The sequence below is a fragment of the Salvelinus namaycush genome, chromosome 13, assembly GCF_016432855.1.
Source record: "Salvelinus namaycush isolate Seneca chromosome 13, SaNama_1.0, whole genome shotgun sequence".
In the NCBI taxonomy this organism is placed as follows: Eukaryota; Metazoa; Chordata; class Actinopteri; order Salmoniformes; family Salmonidae; genus Salvelinus; species Salvelinus namaycush.
In genome coordinates this window covers 10,692,033-10,718,203 of record NC_052319.1, presented here as the reverse complement: position 1 = coordinate 10,718,203, position 26,171 = coordinate 10,692,033, and the positions used below count along the sequence as shown (strand labels likewise).

At 42.5% G+C, this 26,171-nt stretch overlaps 1 pseudogene; it reads right to left on the bottom strand.

Moving 5' to 3' along the window:
• LOC120057757 overlaps positions 1-26,171 on the bottom strand; it is a 71,526-nt pseudogene that overhangs the window by 19,801 nt on the left and 25,554 nt on the right.

Here is a 26,171-nt window from a genome sequence, read left to right as displayed (position 1 = left end):
TATACCAGTATGTAGAAAGCTACCTGCTTTAACTGGAAATATCACAAACTTTTTATATTAAGGTCTTACAGGCCTATTCAGGTTCATTTTGACTTTCGCCCATTTGCTACGAGAGAAAATGTTAAGTAGAATTCTCCCATCCATGAACGTTGGCCCATTACTTTTGAATTACATATGGAGACTCAGACAGGCATGCATGGCTATACACAACACCATTCGTATGTGTACAACAGTGGAGAATAAGATGTTCTTGGAAGGTAGCGGTTATACCGCATGAGGAGTTCATTGTGTTCAGTGGATGGCATTCAATAACTGTGGTATGCTATTTGTCTATGGGCATTTAGGTATTGGTATTTTAAGACTATAATGGTGGAAGACTGCTTGCAAAATTCTGGTGACTTTCCCCAAATCCCCACCCTAGTCAAAAAATCCTATAGGACTAGTGTTTTTTTTTTCCATTAGAATCTTATAGGATTCTCACAGTCCTATAGGGTTTTGTGTCACCTGTATCAGAATCCTATTGGAATTCTATTGGACTACTTTTTTTCCTATTGGGAATCAAAAGTAATCCTATTGGACCCTATATGATTCTCACAATCCTATATGATTTTGTATCACCTCTATCAGAATCCTATTGGAACTTTTTTCTTAATTGAACCCATTAAATTGTAGTTTGTTGTCATTAGTTCCAGTACAATACAGCAACATGAATTACAACATTTTAGTTTATCGGAAACAACAGTTAAACATTAATTTCTGTTTTATTCACCTGTAAGAAAGCCTGTCACTTTAAGAGTGACTGATGATGTCACAGCTAGCATGAGTTCGCAGTGTTAATTAGCCACACTCAGCTCACCACAAGGCTGTGGCTGTGCAGAGAATCTCAGGTTTTCAACCTCATGAAGCTGGTTGAGAGAATGCCAAGAGTGTGCAAAGCTGTCCTCAAAGCAAAGGGTGGCTACTTTGAAATATCTAAAATATAAAATACTTTTTGGTTTGTTTAACACTTTTCTGGTTACTACATGATTCCATATGTGTTATTTCATAGTTTTGATGTCTTCCCTATTATTCTATGTAGAATATATAAAAAAACGTAGAAGATAGTACAAATGAAGAAAAACCCTTGAATGAGTACGTGTCCAAACTTTTGACTGATAATGTATATTTCTCCCTAGTTTCACCATTTACAGAGTAAGAAAATGCTCTTATGCACAATTGGATTCCTATGAGATTCTATCCTATAGTATTGAATCACAGAGATTCCAATACATGAATTAAATTGAAAAATCCTATCAGATTTTGGAACCAGTCCTATTGGACTCCTATCAGATTCTATCCTATAGGATTCTATATAATAGGATCCAATAGGATTTAAATACAAGAATCAAATAGAAAAATCCTATCAGATTTTGGAACCAGTCCTATTGGACTTCTAAAATCCTATAGAATAGGTTCCAAAATCTGATAAGATTTTCCGTTCAGATTTTTTTTTAAAGTTCATCATATAACAAAGGCAAGTTTTCCAGAAATCCTGGTCGGAGAATTCCCAATTTCTTCCTTATTCCCTCCGGATTCTGGGAATCTTCCAGCCAGGATTTTAAAAAACCTGGGAATTTTGGGAAAGTTAACATATTTTGCAAAACTACTGTGTGTATGGACATTAATTTGACCTTTTTATGTTTTTTTTTATGAGAGAAAGATCTCCTCGCTGGCCAGTATCTCTCTCTCACTGAGCTATCTAACTGGCACTACACAAGCTATGTTTGTCTCGCCAGATAGCTGGATCAATAGTCTTGTTAGCTGTCCACATTAGAATCAGTCACTGGACCACAATGTATATAAAAATATAGTGGAGGAGACACTCCTGTTCCTATTGAAACAGATACACATTTCTATTAGAATCAGGGAATACAGAACATATTGTAAGAAATAGATACAACATATATATTTTTTTATTATTCTCATTGACTGTACTGATAAAGCGACTCAAAAACGATTGTTCACAAAAAAAAAAAATACAGACAACTGTTGCAGTTTGATAGTGGTTCATTTACCAGCATTATTTATTCAAATGAGTCCTTATTGCTGAAAGCAGTTGCTTCCTTCAGCAACTCAATTTATATTCCGTTGCTAAGACAAAACGTCACCCGGCAGCATAAGAACAACAACTGACCATCCAACCACCCGAATAAAAGAGTAAATCCAAGTCATACATCAAGTATCCTCATGTGCTGGAGTTGGCAGTAGAGGCGCGGATAAGCCCTCCCACATACTATGTCTTGAGAATAGCACTGTTGTCGTGCTATTGACGAGTTAGCGTTGCGTAATACCCGCATGGCTGGCGAGAAACAATCTGTAGATTAAGCCCAACAGAAGTATGCATTGTAACTCCCTGCGTTTAACCCTTACATTTCCCATCGATGTAGTCTAAGAACAATTCCCTAACAACGTGAGCTTTATTCATACAAACAAAAAACAACAACAACCACGGGTTCAGTGAATTGGTCTCGTGCTCTCTAGTCAACTTTCAAAGTGGATTAATTAAGAATTGACAGTCAGAGATGTAACTCTTTGAAACTGCCCTCATAAACAATTGGCGTACTAGTGGCAAACACATGAAATCTTTACTTTAACAGTGTGCATGAGAAAATAATTGCTTTATTTATAGTTACTGTGAAATTAAGCACGCTTAAAAGCCAGGGAGAGTATGGCTTAATCAACTCTGTTGATTCATGCTCTCAATTCGTACTGGATCTGAAAGCAAGGCACATTAAATACATTCCCTTATTACTCTATAAATGCAAGTGGCTTACCAGACAAACCACAAGTAATAAATTAAGTCATAAAAACACCAAGTGCACAGACAGATACAGAAATTAAAAGCCAGCATCAAATACAACACTTAATCCCATTCAGTATAATAAAATCATGCAAGACAATAATGTTTCCAGGAACCAATCACATCTACATACCTACTGTGGAATATTTAAACATGCTTACTGTTGATTTGTTTCAGATTTGATGTCGACTAAATTAATATAATACAAATCTAGCATTTAGAGTCTATTTGAAAGGGATAAAACATAGATGTAAATGGCAGTGAGTGAAACATGCTATCATTTACAACTAAGCCTTGCGTCGACTAGAACAGTTACATTGCATTACATAATGTAAACCATAGAATTTTATGAATGCGTGGTCCGAAATTACAATATCCAGCATACACTATTTTGTATGAAAACGCCTACCTTTTGATTTTCAGTATCTAAAATGTATAAAAGGGCACAGTAGTACGCTACACAATTCACGTTGTCAACATGCGTTGCACATTACTTTGCACTGTATTCAACATTCAGTTGTGTGCCCTTTAGAGAATGTTAAAAAATAACGGTAAAGGCATACATTAGAAAACATTCACAAACAATGTCTAAATACTCAAATAAATAGACACATTGAAATAAATAAGTCATTTCATATCTCAATGAATAATTAAAACAACTATCAAGCATAACCGAAGCAAGTTTGCAAGATTCGAGGCGAGGCATCAGCTACGTATGTGTATCAGCAGAGAAACTCCAATGGAAGATATACGGTAAGTTCAGTAAGAGTTCAGTATCTTTGGGTTGTGCAGGCCATCCTGGTCCCCAGGTCTGTATACTGCTATACAAAACGTGCTTTAACCAACCCTTCAGACTTCATTTGTCATGTCGTACATTACGCTCATGATATAATACAATCCGACATGTATGGCACGGCAACATACAAGTCAGAGGGATTTGTTTAAAGCCCATACAGATGTGGTTGACGAGGCTGGAGCGTGGCCCTGTGTACGATGCATCTTAGAGTGTGAGAGAGAGTGTGAGTGTGAGTGTGAGTGTGAGAGTGAGAGTGAGAGCAAGAGACTCTTTGAGTCATTATCATGCTAGAACATGTTCAGCTTGCCGGCCATCCTGGTTGTAAGTCAGCTCAGGCTTTAAGTGAGGAAGACCATACCACCATATACAGAACCTTCAGCCACTGGACACTAATCCAACACTAGAAAACCAGGAAATAAATGGTTCTTCCACTCAAAAAAAGTACACTAATGAAGATCAAACCAGCTTCTAGGAGCCAATCAATCTTAGAAATAACTTGGTCCAGGGGCTGTATGTATCAAGCGTCCGAGGAGGAAGGCTGATCCCCCTATCCATATAATCATATTCATTGTGATCGAAAAGGCCAAACTGATCCTAAATCAGCACTGCTTTATGAATATGGGTATTCAGTTTTATTTGTATTTTCTTTGATTCCAAGCACACAGCATGATCCTTACTAAATGAACATCCATTTGATGGCATTGATGAGTTTCATATTTAGTTTAATTAACAGCCTAATGTAAATATTTCCATTCTTTCTCCTAATTAGTTGGATTTCAGCAGAGAGTGCATATGCTCTTAACACGTCACGAAAAGTTCACGCGTCTGACACATGGAACGAAGGGCTCAGACAAGTCATGCCACCTCAACCTCAAATGAAATCCTCCTTAATACGCCGAGCGAAGTCAATGTGATGTTTATAGAATGATGTTATGTTTATGTCAATGTTATGTTTATATGCAAATGCTTCCCTGTCTCTGGTATGAGACAAACCCCTCTTCTAAGAGCAATATGGACATTGGCCTGTATTCATTGAGGGGGAAATTCAGACCCGAGTTACGCACATGCAAATGGAACTTCATTCCCTTTTTATGCACTTTTCTCTCTATCTGTTTTCTGACCTTGAACTTACGCATGGGAAAAGCTAACGCCAGCAAGATCAAAGAAATGGAGGTGTGGCGGAGGCGTGTCTACAGATACGCCATATTGTGACCTTGACTTAATGCCCTTATGATTCCACCACCTTCTGTAACGTTCGTTTTCCTCCTCGTCTGAGGAGGAGCAAGGATCGGACCAATATGCAGCGAGGTATGAAGACATAATGATTTATTTAAATAATAATAATGAAGACGAAAAACACTTAATAAACTACAAAACAACAAACGACGTAAACAGACCTGAACATGAGAACTTACAGACAACGAAGAACGCACGAACAGGAACAAACGAAACAGTCCCATGTGGCATAAACACTAACACAGGAACAATCACCCACAAACAAACGGTGTGAACAGCCTACCTTAATATGGTTCTCAATCAGAGGAAACGTAAAACACCTGCCCCTGATTGAGAACCATATCAGGCTAATTAACAATGAACCTAAACATAGAAACACATAACATAGAATGCCCACCCAGCTCACGTCCTGACCATACTAAACAAAGACAAAATAAAGGAAATAAGGTCAGGAACGTGACAGTACCCCCCCCCCCCCCCCAAGGTGCGGACTCCGGCCGCAAAACCTGAACCTATAGGGGAGGGTCTGGGTGGGCCCCTGTCCACGGTGGCGGCTCTGGCTCTGGACGTTGTCCCCACCCCACCATAGTCAATCCCCGCTTCCGTGGCCTCCTCCTAACGGCCACCCTCCATATTAACCCCACTGGATTAAGGGGCAGCACCGGACTAAGGGGCAGCACCGGACTAAGGGGCAACACCGGACTGAGGGGCCACACCGGACTGAGGGGCAACACCGGACTGAGGGGCAAGACCGGACTGAGGGGCAAGACCGGACTGAGGGGCAGCTCCGGACTGAGGGGCAGCTCCGGACTGAGGGGCAGCTCCGGACTGAGGGGCAGCTCCGGACTGGCTGACGGCTCTGGCTGGTCATGGCTGGCTGACGGCTCTGGCTGGTCATGGCTGGCTGACGGCTCTGGCTGGTCATGGCTGGCTGACGGCTCTGGCTGGTCATGGCTGGCTAACGGCTCTGGCTGGTCATGGCTGGCTGGCGGCTCTGGCTGGTCATGGCTGGCTGACGGCTCTGGCTGGTCATGGCTGGCTGACGGCTCTGGCTGGTCATGGCTGGCGGGCGGCTCTGGCTGGTCATGGCTGGCGGGCGGCTCTGGCTGCTCCTGTCTGGCGGGCGGCTCTGGCTGCTCCTGTCTGGCGGGCGGCTCTGGCTGCTCCTGTCTGGCGGGCGGCTCTGGCTGCTCCTGTCTGGCGGGCGGCTCTGGCTGCTCCTGTCTGGCGGGCGGCTCTGGCTGCTCCTGTCTGGCGGGCGGCTCTGGCTGCTCCTGTCTGGCGGACGGCTCTAGCGGCTCCTGACTGGCGGGCGGCTCTGGCTGCTCCTGTCTGGCGGGCGGCTCTGGCTGCTCCTGTCTGGCGGACGGCTCTAGCGGCTCCTGACTGACGGACGGCTCTGAAGGCTCAGGACAAACTGGCGGCTTTGAAGGCTCAGGACAGACGGGCGGCTTTGAAGGCTCAGGACAGACGGGCGGCTTTGAAGGCTCAGGACAGACGGGCAGTTCAGACGGCGCTGGGCAGACGGATAGCGCAGACGGCTCTGGGCAGACGGGCAGTGCAGGCGGCACTGGGCAGACGGCAGACTCTGGCCGGCTGAGGCGCACAGTAGGACTAGGGCGTGGTGCCGGAACTGGTGGTACCGGGCTAAGGACACGCACCTTAAGGCTAGTGCGGGGAGCAGCAACAGGGCGCACAGGGCTCTGGAGACGCACAGGAGGCTTGGTGCGTGGTGTAGGCACAGGTGGTAATGGGCTGGAGACACGCACCACAGGGCTAGTGCGTGGAGGAGGAACAGGGCTCTGGAGACGCACAGGAAGCCTGGTGCGTGGTGTTGGCACTGGTGGTACTGGGCTGGGGCGGGGAGGTGGCGCCGGATATACCGGACCGTGCAGGCGTACTGGCTCCCTTGAGCACCGAGCCTGCCCAACCTTACCTGGTTGAATGCTCCCCGTAGCCCGACCAGTGCGGGGAGGTGGAATAACCTGCAATGGGCTGTGTTGGCGAACCGGGGACACCATGCGTAAGGCTGGTGCCATGTATGCTGGCCCGAGGAGACGCACTGGAGACCAGACGCATTGAGCCAGCTTCATGGCACCTGGCTCAATGCTCAATCTAGCCCGGCCAGTGCGGGGAGGTGGAATAACCCGCACCGGGCTAAGCACACGTACAGGAGACACCGTGCGCTTTACCGCATAACACGGTGTCTACCCGTACTTTCGCTCTCCATGGTAAGCTCGGGGAGTTGGCGCAGGTCTCCTACCTGACTTCGCCACACTTCCTTGTAGCCCCCCCCCCCCCGCCCCCCCAAGAAATTTTTGGACTTGACTCTCAGGCTTCCGTGCTAGCCGCGTACCTTCATAACGCCGGTTCCTCTCTCCGGTTGCCTCTGCTCTCCTAGCTGCCTCCAGCTGTTCCCATGGGAGGCGATCCTTTCCAGCCAGGATCTCCTCCCATGTGTAGCAACCCTTGCCGTCCAAAACGTCTTCCCATGTCCATTCCTCCTTTCTCTGCTCCTGCTGCCGCTGCCTGATACCCCGCTGCTTGGTTCTTGGTTGGTGGGTGATTCTGTAACGTTCATTTTCCTCCTCGTCTGAGGAGGAGCAAGGATCGGACCAATATGCAGCGAGGTATGAAGACATAATGATTTATTTAAATAATAATAATGAAGACGAAAAACACTTAATAAACTACAAAACAACAAACGACGTAAACAGACCTGAACATGAGAACTTACAGACAACGAAGAACGCACGAACAGGAACAAACTCACAAACTAAACAGTCCCGTGTGGCATAAACACTAACACAGGAACAATCACCCACAAACAAACGGTGTGAACAGCCTACCTTAATATGGTTCTCAATCAGAGGAAACGTAAAACACCTGCCCCTGATTGAGAACCATATCAGGCTAATTAACAATGAACCTAAACATAGAAACACATAACATAGAATGCCCACCCAGCTCACGTCCTGACCATACTAAACAAAGACAAAATAAAGGAAATAAGGTCAGGAACGTGACACCTTCAAGTGTGAGGAAACTATGAATTATGCCAAGCAACCTGTAGGTTCCAAGTGGAAAAACCTAGACTACATTTTTTCTGATCAAAATAACACCAACCTCTATGCACTGTAATTTATGAATTGATAAGAACTATTGATAAGCGATAGGTAAATGAGTAATATGTTTGGAGAAGGGGATTGTAAATATAAATGACAATTGTTTTAGATCTATTTTGTGATCCCTGGAGACAAACGTGAAACCAGTCATATTTCAGCAAACTGAAAAGCATGTCAACATGACAGGTATTTCAGCATCTTTTCCACAGTGACGTATGTATACAGTAAATAGCTGCGTCGTTATTCAGAATTGTAATTGTAAGCCTATGGCTTCATAATTTGTTGGGCTGAAATTTGGAGACTCAAGCCAAGGCTGTAGCCTATGGAAACCTGTGGGCACTGGAAGTAGCGCCGAATCTACCAAATTGATTTATGCACTCTGGAATGTTTTAAATTATATGCGCTGACTTAAAAATAATAATAATACAATTTCTATCATATTAAATATTAGCTACTATCAGTAGCCACTGTCAGAAATACCCACATACATAATTGTATTTAACTAGGCAAGTCAGTTAAGAACAAATCCTTATTTACAATGACGGCCTACCGGGGAACAGTGGGTTAACTGCCTTGTTCAGGGGCAGAACAACAGATTTTGACCTCGTCAGCTCAGGGATTCGATCCAGCAACCTTTCGGTTACTGGCCCAACGCTCTAACCACCAGGCTACCTGCCGCCCCGTAATAATTCTCACTTTAGTGCGTTGACGAAAGTGTAGTCTACATTTAGCATAATTTCATTAGTTAGAGTCGCTAGCAATAGTGGATCATATTAGGCTAATGTATTACAAGTTGGGCAATCATTTGGGGCATGTAGCCAACTTGATTATGGAACGCCGACATTAGATAGCAGTTTAAACCTTGAGCCTGGCACACGACCACTGGACCGGTTTCATCACAGTTCAATGATTAGTCAGGATTAAGGTAAATTTATAGGTTTATTGTTCATCCACTATTGTACACTTTTCTCATCTTCCAATATTTCTTTGATTGAACAATTGAATATGGCAACTTTTGGCAAACCATTGTATTTTTAATTCATCAATATATTTAATGCGTACAGGCTCTCAAACCCTGTTGATGTATGATTCGTAAATACTTTCCTGAACACTAGATAATCCACAAGATCTGAGTATTTTTAAATGTACCAACTGGTGCTGAAATGGAGACGAATACCCGTGTATTTAGATGGCTTTCTTTCTGTCTGTCTGTCGATAAAATTATAATTAAAAGGTACACCGTATTTACAGGGATGGCTTTAGATAAATGTACTGAAACCCCTATTGAATGAAAATTCCACTAGAAAATTGGTTTTCAGCAGTTTAATTCAATGTATTCAGTGCGCGGAGAGCTGCAAAGCCCATTATGCACCTGCATACGGTAAATCTGAATGTCAACTACTGAGAAGTGCTTAAATAAAAACACATAAAAAGGAATAGATTTCCTAAATCTGAATCGGGCCCTAAGTGTCTAAGAGTAGGAGTGCTGATCTAGGATCAGTTGTGCCTTTAAAATCATAATGAATAAGATGACATGTACAGGGGGAAGTTGATCCTAGACCAGCACTCGTACTCTGAGACACTTTGTGAATACGGAACATTGTTTCTAAGAGCAGGGTCCTCAGCGGTGGTAAAGTGAACTTTCCATCCCAGAGCCTAGTGGCAGAGGAAGTCTGACCATGTTTAGGACTAACATGGAGGAGGATCCCCATAACGGGCCTTCATAGCACGTCTCTTATCTCTTGAGGGACAATTACCATTCCCTTTGCCTTGATCTTGTTTGTTTAACTTGACACAGTGAAGAAAGGGCTGACATTGACCAGAATCCCCTGCATTAATGTGTCTCATGTTCTGCATTCATCATTGTCACCGAGCAGGAGAAGCCTGGCAGTGTCAAGAGGAGAGGAGAGAAGAGGGAGGGAGGGAGCACATTTGTGTGTGTGTGTGTGTGTGTGTGCACTTTACTCTCTCTCTAACAGACACACACGTATACACGTATACATGCACGCACTTACACACACACACACACACACACACACACACACACACACACACACACACACACACACACACACACACACACACACACACACACACACACACACACACACACACATGGGTGCGTGTATATGCAGGCACACACGTCTATTCAAACCATGAACTATTATACACAATAGAAAACTTAAAAATGTATATTGTTTTTTTTATAGTGGACATCTTTTAGGATAGACAAAACATATATAGAGAGACCAACAACAACAAAAAATATTGCAGGGATTTGGGATTTAAGAGATTTTTAGCACAAAACACCCAACATAGAAATGATTATAATCGGACAAAATACATATACTGTACCTGCAAGAATTTGTTAAATTCCACCATTTTCATTGAGGTCAACTTCATTCAGAATTCCATGGAGTGTGTCTGCATCTATGTAGACATTGATACTCTGAAACAAAGGAAACATAGTTGAGAACCGACGTCAGTAGACTGGTGCAGTTGCTGTGTCTCCATCTCAAACACCAGAGCTATGAACCACATGGGGGCATCCCAAATGGCACCCTATTCCCTTTATAGTGCACCACTTTTGACCAGGGCCAATGGGGCTGAAAAGGGTGCCGTTTGGGACGCAGACCATGGTCTCATCAAGTCACTTCAGCGACGGTAATATCCCGAGTGACACACATCCAGTATATTCATATCATATCTGAGAGGAGGCTTCTTATGAATATGTCACCCCGGTATTTGCTCCCTAGCAACGAAACACATTTAATTTAGATATTGTGTTGACAGAAACTCCCACACAACCCCCACAGCCAACCCACAGCTCAATTAGTAGAGAGAAGAGGGGTCTCTTGCAGAGGCCTGTTGCCAGATGAATCTTTATATACAGCTAATCCATACACTTTCAATGGAATGGATGTGAATAGGTTGGGATTAACGACAGGCACCTACATTAAATACTCCCGATAGTAATACCCCAGTGGGTTTCAAACCAAACACTTCTTGAATGTTTTCCACAACATGCCGTTCAAACTGCAGGAGCTACTACTAACATCACCACGGCAATCAATGGTAATCAACATCTGATAATTCACGTGTGCATGGCAAATTCTGTTGTTATTATCACCATTATATCATTTTATTGACCATTTTAAAGTTGTTTTAGGTCCAAAGATTACAATGGCACATTCCATTGCATATGACCATTACCTTATGTCGGAGGGCCTGAATGATACTTCAAACATCATTTGACAACTAATACTCGTAATTAGCCCACCTGCTCCTCATGTCTGAGATCAGTTGGAGGGAGCGCTGCTGTCGCATGCGTGACAGAGACGGAGTGTCATGGTTACTGAGCTAAAAGAGGATCGTCAGAGCAGCGCTGCGTGGCGGCCCACTACTAAATACACACACACACACTTCAGAAGAGAGGACAAAGGGAAATGCAAAATGAGACTGATGATCGTTCGTTACCTCTAATACCCGCTGAACATCCACGGTGTTGTGAGGAAGCCCTTATTTTCTTTGTCAAACTTCCGGAACCTTTTCATATACCTGTTGACAGAAGAAATTAAGTGGTAGGTGGCAGTTGGCGCTGCGCACGGCTAGACCTCTGAGAGAGACAGGGAAGGAGAGGGGAGAAGGGGACAGTAGTGTGGAGGAGTCCTCTCCTCAGCCTGTGTCTTTTTCCCCCAAATATAATTTCAGGCTTTATTTAGACTTTAGTTACAAGGGAATACAGAGTCGACTCTGCGCTTGAACCCCGGTCTCCGGGAGGAAGTCACATTTGTGTTGAGAGCAGAGTGTCTGTCTTATTTGTCCACCTAAGCAGGAGTGAGGGTGTCGGTCAGCTGCTCGAAGCGAGGCCAATCTCATAGTACACAAACTGTTTGGCTGCAGCTAACTTCTCCTACAGGAAGTACACATAACATGAAGGTGAAGGGCCATTTGAAGACAAGACATTAATCACAGCAGCACCAGCACTACTGACACACATGAGCACACATTCATCACATAGCAGACACTCAGACACTCACATACTGTACAAACAGGTAGGCTGAAATCTACCACGAATACTGTAGCTAGTAGCTACACCTGAATCCATAATTACAGTCAAAACAGGGGTCAGTGAATTAATACTTTCACGTCCGGTTAGCTTTTAGTTTGACTTGGTCATGGATTGGTAAAGGTGCTCTGAGGAATGCAGACAACAATCACTCCACAACTGGGCTAAAGTTTCAGTGGTCCTACTGCAGGAGTAGAATTAGAGGAAGGGTGAGGCCCCATCTGAATCCATGAGAATCAAACAAGCTCTAGTTAGGTGTTTCTCTATTAATAGCCTAATACAAACAAAACCTAGACTGGAATAGAAATATCAACACAATACCTATTTAGTGGATACCCAAGTAGTGAATGGCTTTTGTTAGATGCATATGATTACAGTGTGAATGTAGTAACAGCACAGAGCAAATCTCAGTAATTAACCTATGGTAATGACCAAAGCCAATTAATGGCCTTTTAAAGATCAAACGTATCCGGGTTAATGTGAGGTTGATCAAATGCATGTGCGGGAATATCTGAGTAGGAATATCAGTGGGGGAATGGGAGAGAGATACTGGGAATGGCAGTCAATAGGATTGTTTTTCACATTTCTATTGTACAGTGAATTGTAGGAATGGTTTAAGAAGGAAAGACGTGGTGGTTTGAGTGTTGTCTGTGAGATAGGGTTGCAAAATTCCACTAACTTTCCCATAATTCCCAAGATTACAGGAATCCCGATTGGAAGATTTCCCGGAATCAGAAGGGAATAAGCAAGAAAATCTGGGACCAGTTAAAAGTTTGGACAAACCTACTCATTCATGGGTTTTTCTTTATTTTTACTATTTTCTACATTGTAGAATAATAGTGAAGACATCAAAACTATGAAATAACACATAGTAACCAAATAGTAACCAAAAAAAGTCTTAAACAAATATATATATTTTATATTTGAGATTCTCCACAGCTGGTTGAAAGAATGCCAAGAGTGTGCAAAGCTGTCATCAAGGCAAAGGGTGGCTACTTTGAAGAATCTCAAACATAATATATACTTTGATTTGTTTACCACTTTCTTGGTTACTACATGATTCCATATGTGTTATTTCATAGTTTTGATGTCTTCACTATTATTCTACAATGTAGAAAATAGTAAAAATAAAGAAAAACCCTGGAATGAGTAGGTGTGTCCAAAAAAAACAAAAAACTGGGAATCCCCTAACCAGGATTTCCGTAATGTTGGGAATTTTGGAAAAGTTACTGGAATTTTGCAACCCTATCTCACAGACAACACTCCACTCAAACCACCACGTCTTTCCTTCTTAACCCATCCCTACAATATACTGTACAATAGATGTGTAAAAAAAACAAAATGGTGGTGCAGCTCACCCTCTTTCACTGCCTGCTCCACACCAGCTGTTTTCCCATGATGCCTACAATGCGTGGGAGGACCTCCTCGGCCGCTTACACGTTCAGGAAGCCCAGCCACGTGCGCCTGACGATCACATCGATGACTGTGCATGCATACTCTTTGATGGCATACTGGATCTGGAAACAATATGGCCGTGGATACATACTCTTTAATGGAATTCTGGAACTAGAAAATATAATGCTTAGTCTATACATGTTCTTAATGCACCTCTTGTCACTCACTTATTCACTGTTCTGCTCTGTTGATTTTAGGTTAACTCTGGTAACGTTTCCTAAATTACCAGGTTTTCCAGAAATCCTGGTTGGGAATTTTGGGAAAGCTACCGGGATTATTCAACCCTATATATGATGTACATACAAACCTCAATCTCAATGTATGGGAATTTAGATACAAGGTGCTTGTGCACGAAGGGCCATCCCTTGCTGGTGACATGGGCCATTTCGGCGACCTCGTAGGCCCTCCCTCCGTAGGCAGAGGCCTAACCTAACATAGCAGGCATAAAAGAAAACGCTTGAGCGGAGTTCCTACATCCGTATTTCAGCGGAAACGGAAGCTAGGTTGAATTAGCTGTATTCCTGAAAACCGGATGCATCCGGTTGCTGGCATCTCCGCTAAGCCTAGTAGAGGCCAGATGTTGGGCCACCTGGTCACCACAGACACATTTGCAATTCAGTTCAAATCCAAACAGAATGGGCCAATGGTCCCTGGGAAATCTGTTGCATTTAAATAGCACCTTTTGATATGAGATCAATACGATGTATTAACAGTCGAGTCACTCATTGGGAGATGGCTGCAGAGGAGACAGCATGCTTTGACTATGATACATTATGTGCCAGAACTAAACAAAGAAGAAGTTATTTCAATTCAACCGGTTTTGCTACTTTTTTAACTAAAGGTCACATGCTGTCAAAATATATCAGCATATTGACCTTTTTAAACATTCCGGCAACATCAGGATCATAGACTATGCTTTCTCCCCTCTTCCTCGCTAACGAAGGGTTAAAACTCATTCACACTAAATCACATGGGGCTGCAACTCTCTCGGCTTGTCATTTGCAGGTCATTGTACAGTTCATTTGAAGTCTAACATGGCGTGGACTGTCCTGCAGATGTGAGTGTATTGTCAGGAGTACAGAGCCTGAGTGATGCATTGACAGAGACAGAGCAAGCTGCACTGTTAGCACCTCTAATCTACTGTGCTGAAAGCACCGATGTTTAATTCACTCACTGGGCAAGATGAACACATTGGGATGTCAGGGAACTGATGGCATCATTTTCATTTGACACCAGCTTCCGGGATTGTCTGGATTTATGTATTTAGGGAGCCATGCAATTTAGCTTTACAAATGGGCCTGACTATTCATTAGTATAGTGCTACAAATTGATGTCATACAATTATGGCAGACCGTACTTTAAAGTTGGCACCTCAATTAATCATTTCAACTAAACTCAGCAAAAAAAGAAACGTCCTCTCACGGTCAACTGCATTTATTTTCAGCAAACTTAACATGTGTAAATATTTGTATGAACATAAGATTCAACAACTGAGACAAACTGAACAAGTTCCACAGACATGTGACCAACAGAAATTAAATAATGTGTCCCTGAACAAAGGGGAGGGTCAAAATCAAAAGAAACACTCAGTATCTGGTGTGGCCACCAGCTGCATTAAGTACTGCAGTGCATCTACTCCTCATGGACTGCACCAGATTTGCCAGTTCTTGCTGTGAGATGTTACCCCACTCTTCCACCAAGGCACCTGCAAGTTTCCGGACATTTCTGGGGGGAACGGCCCTAGCCCTCACCCTCCTATCCAACAGGTAGGTCCCAGACGTGCTCAATGGGATTGAGATCCGGGCTCTTCGCTGGCCATGGCAGAAAACTGACATTCCTGTCTTGCAGGAAATCATGCAAAAAATGAGCAGTATGGCTGGTGGCATTGTCATGCTGGAGGGTCATGTCAGGATGAGCCTGCAGGAAGGGTACCACATGAGGGAGGAGGATGTCTTCCCTGTAATGCACAGCGTTGAGATTGCCTGCAATGACAACAAGCTCAGTCCGATGAGGCTGTGACACACGTCCCCAGACCATGACGGACTCTCCACCTCCAAATCGATCCCTCTCCAGAGTACAGGCCTTGGTGTAACGCTCATTCCTTTGACGATAAACGCGAATACGACCATCACCCCTGGTGAGACAAAACCGCGGCTCTTCAGTGAAGAGCACTTTTTTCCAGTCCTGTCTGGTCCAGCGACGGTGGGTTTGTGCCCATAGGCGACATTGTTGCCGGTGATGTCTGGTGAGGACCTGCCTTACAACAGGCCTACAAGCCCTCAGTCCAGCCTCTCTCAGCCTAATGCGGACAGTCTGAGCACTGATGGAGGGATTGTGCGTTCCTGGTATAACTCGGGCAGTTGTTGTTGCCATCCTGTACCTGTCCCGCAGATGTGATGTTCGAATGTACCGATCCTGTGCAGGGGTTGTTACACGTGATCTGCCACTGCGAGGACGATCAGCTGTCCATCCTGTCTCCCTGTAGAGCTGTCTTAGTACGGACATTGCAATTTATTGCCCTGGCCACATCTGCAGTCCTCATGCCTCCTTGCAGCATGCCTAAGGCACGTTCACGCAGATGAGCAGGGACCCTGGGCATCTTTCTTTTGGTGTTTTTCAGAGTCAGTAGAAAGGCCTCTTTAGTGTCCTAAGTTTTCAGAACTGTGACCTTAATTGCCTACCATCTGTAAGCTGTTAGTGTCTTAACGACCGTTCCACAGGTGCATGTTCATTAATTGTTTATGGTTCATTGAACCAGCATGGGAAACAGTGTTTAAACCCTTTACAATGAAGATCTGTGAAGTTATTTGGATTTTTACTAATTATCTTTGAAAGACAGGGTCCTGAAAAAGGGATGTTTACTTATTAAGGATTACTTAAGGTTGCCAATTCCGGTAAGCAAAATTCCCAGGTTGGAGGATTCTGGATTTTCTGCTTATTCCTTCCTGATATCGGGCATCTTCCATATGGGATTTATGGAACACTTGGGAATTTTAGGAAACCGTGCAGCTACTAGTTGTTGTGCCCACCTCTACCTTCATCCCGTAGTCCTGTACCAGGCGGCTGTACATGGTAGGACTCCAGTCTTTAGCTCCCTCTAGCATCAGCCCCACTGTCTTACTGGGGCCAGCAGAAAGGTTATGGGCCTTGACTGCAGCATCCAGGGTCTCCTCCACCATGGAGCGATATGTTGTCCAATTCCCACCGAGACAAGGATTCAAATGGTGTTATTACCACACTACCTGTAATATACTTGTGTTAATATTGTGTTATTACCACACTACCTGTAATAGACTTGTGTTAATATTGTGTTATTACCACACTACCTGTAATAGACTTGTGTTAATACCACACTACCTGTAAAATAATTGTGTTAATATTGTGTTATTACCACACTACCTGTAATAGACTTGAGTTAAAGGGTGTATATGAAACAAGGGGTCAGGGATAAGGAAACCCTTCACCAGGCACCATATTATTGTTATTGCAAAGTACTTTTGAACGTTCTGGACGTTTGGCGTTCTGAAACAATGGACTTTGATGTCACTCGGGGAACCAGTCAATCAACTGCAGCATATTACTATACCAGAGACCATAGAAATAACCGGGAAAAGGTTAAATATTTTTCATGAAATTGATAGGACATTGCCCAATACCAGAATTTAAGATGGAATTGCCTATTCATTCATATAGGTATCTGATCCTAGAAATAAAAATACATCTCTATTATGAGCATCCACATATGCGACAGGCCTATATGATCAATGACTTGTGCTTCACATTTGCAACGTTGATCATGCAATGCATGCATGCACAGTCGGGAGCTAAATTGGTGGATAAGCTTACCTGCTTAATTGGATAATAATCACAGTTGAAAAACTCATCATATACTCATTTATGCCTTATGGAACATGAAAGGCAGCCAAAGTTGGACTACCTCTTTTTGAACTACATATTGCTAGTTATTGATAGATTGAAATGGTCATAGCATTTCTGTTGTCAATACTGCGCCCACAATACAGTAGCCTAGAGGCGAGGGAGCTCAAGTCTATAACAAGCGGCATCCGGCCCTTCAATCATTAGAAAGGCACATTAGATTTGCAGTTTCTGAAATCGACATATCTGCAACTAGCTATTCATTACAGTAGCTAGCTAGCTAAACTTGCGAGTGCTTTGTTAATTTTATTAGAAGTAGCCTACGTTTTGAGAGGTGAAAATGAACGCACATATAGCCCTGGTTCCCAGTGGTCCTGTGGGCTGCCAACTCCTGTATCTCTCGGCCTTGCTCGTGCGCTGTGCTGTCCCTCCAATAACGGCTTAAATAATAGTCAGAGGAGATTTCTAGGCAGAAACCATGGCATGTTTTCTAAGATGAGATCTTGTTAGCTAGCGATAATTTTTTAAATTTTAATATATGCTCAAGTATAGTTAAATATAAAACAAATAAAAATAATATACTTCAAACATGAGATGTACTTTTCTAGTATATCTGAAGTATACTATGCAGTTGAAGAAGGAAGTTTACATACACCTTAGCCAAATACATTTAAACTCTGTTTTTCACAATTCCTGACATTTAATCCTAGTAAGACTTCCCTGTTTTAGGTCAGTTAGGATCACCACTTTATTGTAAGAATGTGAAATGTCAGAATAATAGTAGAGAGAATTATTTATTTCAGCTTTTATTTCTTTCATCACATTCCCAGTGGGTCAGAAATTTACATACACTCAATTAATATTTGGTAGCATTGCCTTCAAATTGTTCATCTTGGGTCAAACGTTTCATGTAGCCTTCCACAAGCTTCCCACAATAAGTTGGGTGAATTTTGGCCCATTCCTCCTGACAGAGCTTGTGCAACTGTGTCAGGTTTGTAGCCTCCTTGCTCACACCCGCTTTTTCAGTTCGGCCACAAATTTTCTATAGGCTTGAGGTCAGGGCTTTGTGATGGCCACTCCAATACCTTGACTTTGTTGTCCTTTAGCCATTTTGCCAGAACTTTGGAAGTATGCTTGGGGTCATTGTCCATTTGGAAGACCCATTTGCGAACAAGCTTTAACTTCCTGACTGATGTCTTGAGATGTTGCTTCAATATATCCACATAATTTTCCGTCCTCATGATGCCATCTATTTTGTGAAGTGCACCAGTCCCTCCTGCAGCAAAGCACCCCCACAACATGATGCTGCCACCCCCGTGCTTCACGGTTGGGATGGTGTTCTTCGGCTTGCAAGGTTCCTCCAAACATAACAATGGTCATTATGACCAAACAGTTTTATTTTTGTTTCATCAGACCAGAGGACATTCCTCCAAAAAGCATGATCTTTGTACCCATGTGCAGTTGCAAACCGTAGTCTGGCTTTTTTATGGCGGTTTTGGAGCAGTGGCTTCTTCCTTGCTGAGCGGCCTTTTAGGTTAAGTTGATATAGGACTTGTTTTACTGTGGATATAGATACTTTTGTACATGTTTCCTCCAGCATCTTCACAAGGTCTTTTGCTGTTGTTCTGGGATTGATTTGCACTTTTCGCACCAAAGTAAGTTAATCTCTAGGAGACAGAACGCGTCTCCTTCCTGAGCAGTATGATGGCTGCGTGGTCCCATGGTGTTTATACTTGCGTACTATTGTTTGTACAGATGAACGTGGTACCTTTCAGGCATTTGGAAATTGCTCCCAAGGATGAACCAGACTTGTGGAGGTCTACAATTTTTTTCCTGAGGTCTTGGCTGATTTCTTTTGATTTTCCAATGATGTCAAGCAATGAGGCACTGAGTTTGAAGGTAGGCCTTGACATACATCCACAGGTACACCTCCAATTGACTAAAATTATGTCAATTCGCCTATCAGAAGCTTCTAAAGCCATGACATAATTTTCTGGAATTTTCCAAGCTGTTTAAAGGCACAGTCAACTTAGTGTATGTAAACTTCTGACCTACTGGAATTGTGACACAGGGAATTATAAGTGACATAATCTGTCTGTAAACAATTGTTGGAATAATTACTTGTGTCATGCACAAAGTAGATGTCCTAACTGACTTGCCAAAACTATAGTTTGTTAAGAAGAAATTTGTGGAGTGGTTGAAAAACGAGTTTTAATGACTCCAACCTAAGTGTATGTAAACTTCCGACTTCAACTGTAAATGTACTATTATTACACTTCAACATAATTATTAAGTGTACTTTAAATTAATTGTTTTTCAGTCTTTTAGTATACTGTAAATATACTATTATCAAACTACAAAACATTTATTGAAAGTCTACTTTCAAAAGTGTACTTTTGTACTAAGTATACTACATGTTTACTATCATTACACTTAAACACACTCATTAAAAGTGTACTTCAGTTTCATACACTTTCATTGTAATTTAGTATATTAATTCAAAATACACTTGGAGTTGTTTTTAAGTTGAAGCATAGATTTGTTTTAACGAAACTCAGCTTGTGAGTGATCAAATGCATTATAAGTATAGTTTCAGTACCAATAATGAGCTTTAAAGTACTTTTCCTGTTCAGAAGAGTGCAGAGAAAGTTGACAATAGCTAGGTTTACATCCAATTTGAGACAGATTTTCATGTGAATATTTTAAAATCTGCATAAAACAATATGTGCATTTTCCCACCAGACATGTGTTTCCATCAAACAGACTTTTTTTTTTAGGATAAAAGGTTGCGCGTGATGATGTAGTGCACATAAAAAAAATGTTTTACCGTTAAATTCCCATGTACCGAACAGTAGCAGTGCGTGGGTAAAATCACTGGGGAAGCCAATCCAGAAAAAGCCACACCACAACCTATGTGTTGTGATAATTGCATTGTTTGCTCTATAACCTGTCAGCTCATATGCCTTGACACCGTGATACTGTATATAGGCCTAAGGCTGAGATAAACAATAAGACAGTAGCAGAATAAATTCAACCACACATTTGTTTTCATTTCAAAACTGGAGAGCAACATCTGTCCATTCAAGTCCACGATAGCATATTGCACGTAACAAACAGTTACATGACCTACAGCATGGTCAAGCAAGGTAATGGTTCCGATATATTTGGACTACTAAATAACTATTGATTTTGAACCACAGAGAGTTACCGCAAATCACAAAGAAAACAGGAGCTGCCTCCACTATTCCAGCACCATTTCAACTTCATCATCTTCATCATCAACCTCTGCTTTGTCTAATACCATGACAACTACTGTAAAAGATATCAAAACGATTTAGTCCAATCAGCTTAAGCTAAATATTATGTGGCAGTCCATGGTTCTGATTTGTGTGTGTGTGTCTGTGGTGTGTGTGCGTGCAAGCAGAAAAAACATGTTGACTCACCCTATTTGTAGAGAAACGCCAATGCCATCCTCCTCTTCATGTTGCCTAAACGGTCTATGACTCTCTCATACAGTACACACTTTTAGTTTTTGTTGTCCTCGGCTACCTGGCTAAAATACTTGCTCACTAGCCTAACTTCCTTTCATGGGCAATGATGTGCCAGGCCAGCTAGTTAACATTAGCATATTACATCTAGCTACATGTTGAACTTCCATTCTCTCAGGCCAGGGACACAATGTATGAATTTATGGTTGGAGCAGAATCGCCATTATAATTATTGGCCAGAACAGAGAATTAAGTAAAACCATAAGGCCAAATCCCTATCTCCATCCATGGCATATTTAGGAACGATTTTAGCTAGCTAGCTAGCCACCGGAGGACAACAACAGCTAGATGCAACAATTCAAGTTTTTTTTCTGTCAATAATTATGTTTGGCTTGTGATGTGACAGGTCTGAAGCCAAATCCAAACTGGCTTCCCTTGACACTTTTTTTGGTGCGCCAGGACCATTCCCAGCTGAGCTCACTGAGTTTAGATTGGATATTATTTGTATTTATTTTTATCAAGGGAGGCCAAACGCTCGCTGGCTTCCCTTGCATTCAATGCTACGGGCAGCAACAATGTCATACTCTTTCTGACCAGACAGCATCAGATAGATACGTTACACATAAAATCAAATCAGATCAAATGTTATTGGTCACATACACATGGTTAGCAGATGTTAATGCAAGTGTAGCGAAATGCTTGTGCTTCTAGTTCCAACAGTGCAGTAATATCTAACAAGTAATCTAACAATTCCCCAACAACTACCTACAACACACAAATCTAACAAGTAATCTAACAATTCCCCAACCACTACCTAATACACACAAATCTAAAGGAGTGAATGAGAATTTGTACATATAAGTATATGGATGAGCGATGGCCGAGCGGCATAGGCAAGGTGCAGTAGATGGTATAAAATACAGTATATACATGTGATGTGAGTAATGTAGGATATGTTAACAATATTAAAGTGGCATTATTTAAAGTGGCATTGTTTAAAGTGACTAGTGATCCATTTATTAAAGTGTCCAGTGATTGAGCCTCAATACAGTATATTCATGTGATATGAGTAATGTAAGATATGTAACATTATTAAAGTCACATTATTTAAAGTGGCATTATTTAATGTGACTAGTGATCGATTTATTAAAGTGTCCAGTGATTGGGTCTCAGTGTAGGCAGCAGCCTCTCTGAGTTAGTGATGGCTATTTAACAGACTGATGGCCTTGAGATAGAAGCTGTTTTTCAATCTCTCGGTCCCAGCTTTGATGCACCTGTACTGACCTCGCCTTCTGGATGATAGCGGTCTGAACAGGCAGTGGCTCGGGTGGGTGTTGTCCTTGATGATCTTTTTGGCCTTCCTGTGACATTGGGTGCTGTAGGTGTCATGGAGGGCAGGTAGTTTGCCCGCGGTGATGCGCTGTGCAGACCGCACCACCCTCTGGAGAGCCTTGCGGTTTTGGGGCGGTGCAGTTGCCGTACCAGGCTGTGATACAGCCCAACAGGATGCTCTCGGTTGTGCATCTGTAAAAGTTTGTCAGGGTTTTGGGTGACAGGCCAAATTTCTTCAGCCTCCTGAGGTTCTTCAGCCTCCACCTTCTCCACTACTGTCCCTTTGATGTGGATAGGGGGCTGCTCCCTCTGCTGTTTCCTGAAGTCCACGATCATCTCCTTTGTTTTGTTGACATTGAGTGTGAGGTTATTTTCCTGACACCACACTCCGAGGGCCCTCACCTCCTCCCTGTCGGCCGTCTCGTCATTGTTGGTAATCAAGCCTACCACTCTAGTGTCATCTGTAAACTTGATAATTGAGTTGGAGGCGTGCAGGCCACGCAGTCATGGGTGAACAGGGAATACAGGAGAGGGCTAAGAACGCACCCTTGTGGGGCCCCAGTGTTGAGGATCAGCAGGGTGGAGATGTTGTTACCTACCCTCACCACCTGGGGGCGGCCCGTCAGGATGTCCAGGACCCAGTTGCACAGGGCGGGGTCGAGACCCAGGGTCTCGAGCTTAATGACGAGTTTGGAGGGTACTATGGTGTTAAATGCTGAGCTGTAGTCCATGAACATCATTCTTACATAGGTATTCCTATTGTCCAGATGGGTTAGGGCAGTGTGATTGCGATTGCCTCGTCTGTGGACCTATTGGGGCGGTAAGCAAATTGGAGTGGGTCTAGGTTGTCAGGTAGGGTGGAGGTGATATGGTCCTTGACTAGCATTTGATATGCTGATCAAATTTAGGGAGCCTTGTTTTCAGATTAGCCTTGTTAAAATCCCGAGCTACAATAAATGCAGCCTCAGGATATGTGGTTACCAGTTTACATCGAGTCAAATGAAGTTCTTTCAGGGCCGTCGATGTGTCTGCTTGGGGGGGATATACACGACTGTGATTATGATCGATGAGAATTCTCTTGGTAGATAATGCGGTCAGCATTTGATTGTAAGGAATTCTAGGTCAGATGAACAAAAGGACTTGAGTTCCTGTATGTTGTTATGATCACACCACGTCTCGTTAATCATAAGGCATACACCCCCGCCCTTCTTCTTACCAGAGAGATGTTTTTTCTGTCGGCGCGATGCGTGAAGAAGCCAGGTGGCTGTACCGATTCTGATGACGTATCCCGAGTGAGACTTGTTTCCGTGAAACAAAGAACGTTACAATCTCTGATGTCTCTCTGGAAGGCAACCCTTGCTCGGATTTCATCCACCTTGTCGTCAAGAGACTGGACATTGGCGAGTAGTATGCTCGGGAGCGGTGTGCGATGTGCCCGTCTACGGAGCCTGACCAGAAGACCGCTCCGTCTGACCCTTCTGCGGCGCCGTTGTTTTGGATCGTCAGCTGGGATCCGATCCATTGTCCTGGGTTGTGGACCAAACTGAGGATCCGCTTCGGGAAAGTCGTATTCCTGGTCGTAATGTTCGTGAGTTGACGTTGCTCTTATATCCAATAGTTCCTCCCGACTGTATGTACCTAAACCTAAGATTTCCTGGCGTAACAATGTAAGAAATAACACATAAAAAAACTAAATACAGCATAGTTTCCTAGGAACGCGAAGCGAGGCGGCCATCTCTGTCTAATGTGTATTCATGTGATATTTGAGTGACTTGAACATTACTACAAAATCTATGAGCTAAAAAACCTAGCTCTCTAAGGTATGCAATGACTGACATGACAAGAGGAAAACTGATAGTGGACTACCGTTATGCATTCTACTATTACAACTTTCAAGAGTAAGTTGAAAGCCGAACTGAGTTCCTTAAAAAAATGTAATTATCATATCATCGTGTGACTCCCAAGTTTACTTTGATGTGATGGTTATTATATCAATATTTTCTCATAAAGGCGTTTCCACCGCCATTTCTCACATAACACATTTTACAGACAGAAAAACATCCCACCATGTCGAACGAACAAATTGTCTGTTGGCATTTATAAAATTGTACCGACATTTCATGTTTCCATCAGCCCGGTCGTAACTTTTTTCATATGTCAGGTAATTCATCCGCATGAAATGGTTGGATGGAAACATAGTTAGTGATAATGGTTGTCTATTTCACATAAGGGAACATGCACAGCTGAGGAACATGCTCCCTGAGAGTATACTTTTTCATATCTTAAGAAAATATACAAAAAGTATATTTAACTTAAATGTCCACAAAATATATTTTTATGTGCAAACGCATGTATACATTTTTTGGGCATATTACTCAGCATAATTTTCTGCAGCTGAAGTTTTGATTTGTAAAATGACGTTGTCCCTAGTTTTTAGCTTGTTCAAATGTTTTGATGTTCATTTTCCAACTGAATAATGTTGTACTTTTAATTGCACATTACATACTACACATTACAATTTTTTTAACTGTTAATTTATCACCATAATGTTTCAAAAATGTTCAGAAATGTTACTCGTAAATTGCTTCTCTAGCCACATCTGCTTTGTAAATAGCCTTAACATTGGCTGAGAAGGTATCAATCAAGGTATCCTTTACATGCTAATTACAGTCGCTAATGTGGTTAATGAGTAGACGTCTATTTCAATTATAAAAGTATAGTTGAAACAGATTATAAATACACTTTATCTGTAAAGAAAATTCAGGAATTCAAATCCCATTTTGGTATACTTCTACTTTAAGAGAATATACATAAAATATACTTAAGGTGTATTCAAAGTATATTTGTTTTGCTCTTTAGTAAGAATGTACTTAAGTACAAAAAAGTGTCCCAATTTAGATTATTTGAAATATATTTAATATACTTAAATGCTAATACAATACAAATAAAATGGACATTAAATGGATTTAAAATTGTTGGAATTTAGATTATTTAAATATTATAATTTTTTTCCGCTCAGGTAGACATATGGGTAGGCTACTCCCCTGAATTGAGTTGGACAGCTCACAGGTTGTTTGTTGAATGGACATCCCCTGATCAATCCATCCCTGCGTCTCATATTTTACATTACACAATTACTGTGTCCTTATTATGATATTAGCTGTTATGATCGGCACATTTTAGTGATGAATAGGCCTATACCTTGCAAATCAACTCATCATCTATTTATCACTATCGTAGGACACGGACATCTGGAAATTGTCCAAAACCTTGTGACATGTGATTTGACTACTGAGCTATTGTGTCAGACCATTGTGTTGGAAAATAATTTCATTGGGTAGCTACATGATCTAAAATGCTGAACATGTACGCAGTGTTTGCAGTGCCAGTGCACTCAGTTGCATTGATTCCTACGCTACCAGTTTAGCAAGTAGTTCCCCCAGTGATGTCACTTGACAGAAACCAACTGTTTTTCAGAATGTCTCTGCAAATTATGCAACCGGTCAGGATGCTCTTGATGATGCAACTGTAGAACTTTTTGAGGATCTGGGGACCCATGCCAAATCTTTTCAGTCTCCTGTGGGGGAAAAGGCATTGTCGTGCCCTCTTCACGACTGTCTTGGTGTGTTTGGACCATGATCGTTTGTTGGTGATGTGGACACCAAGGAACTTGAAACTCTCGACCCGCTCCACTACAGCCCCGTCGACCTGAATGGGGGTGTGTTCGGCACTCCTTTTCCTGTAGTCCACGATCATCTCCTTTGTCTTGCTCATGTTGAGGGAGAGGTTGTTGTCCTGGCACCACACTGCCAGGTCTCTGACCTCCTCCCTATAGGCTCATTGTTATCGGTGATCAGGCCTACCACTGTTGTGTCATCAGCAAACTTAATGATGGTTTTGGAGTCGTGCTTGGCCACGCAGTCGTGGGTGAACAGGGAGTATCTGAGGGGACTAA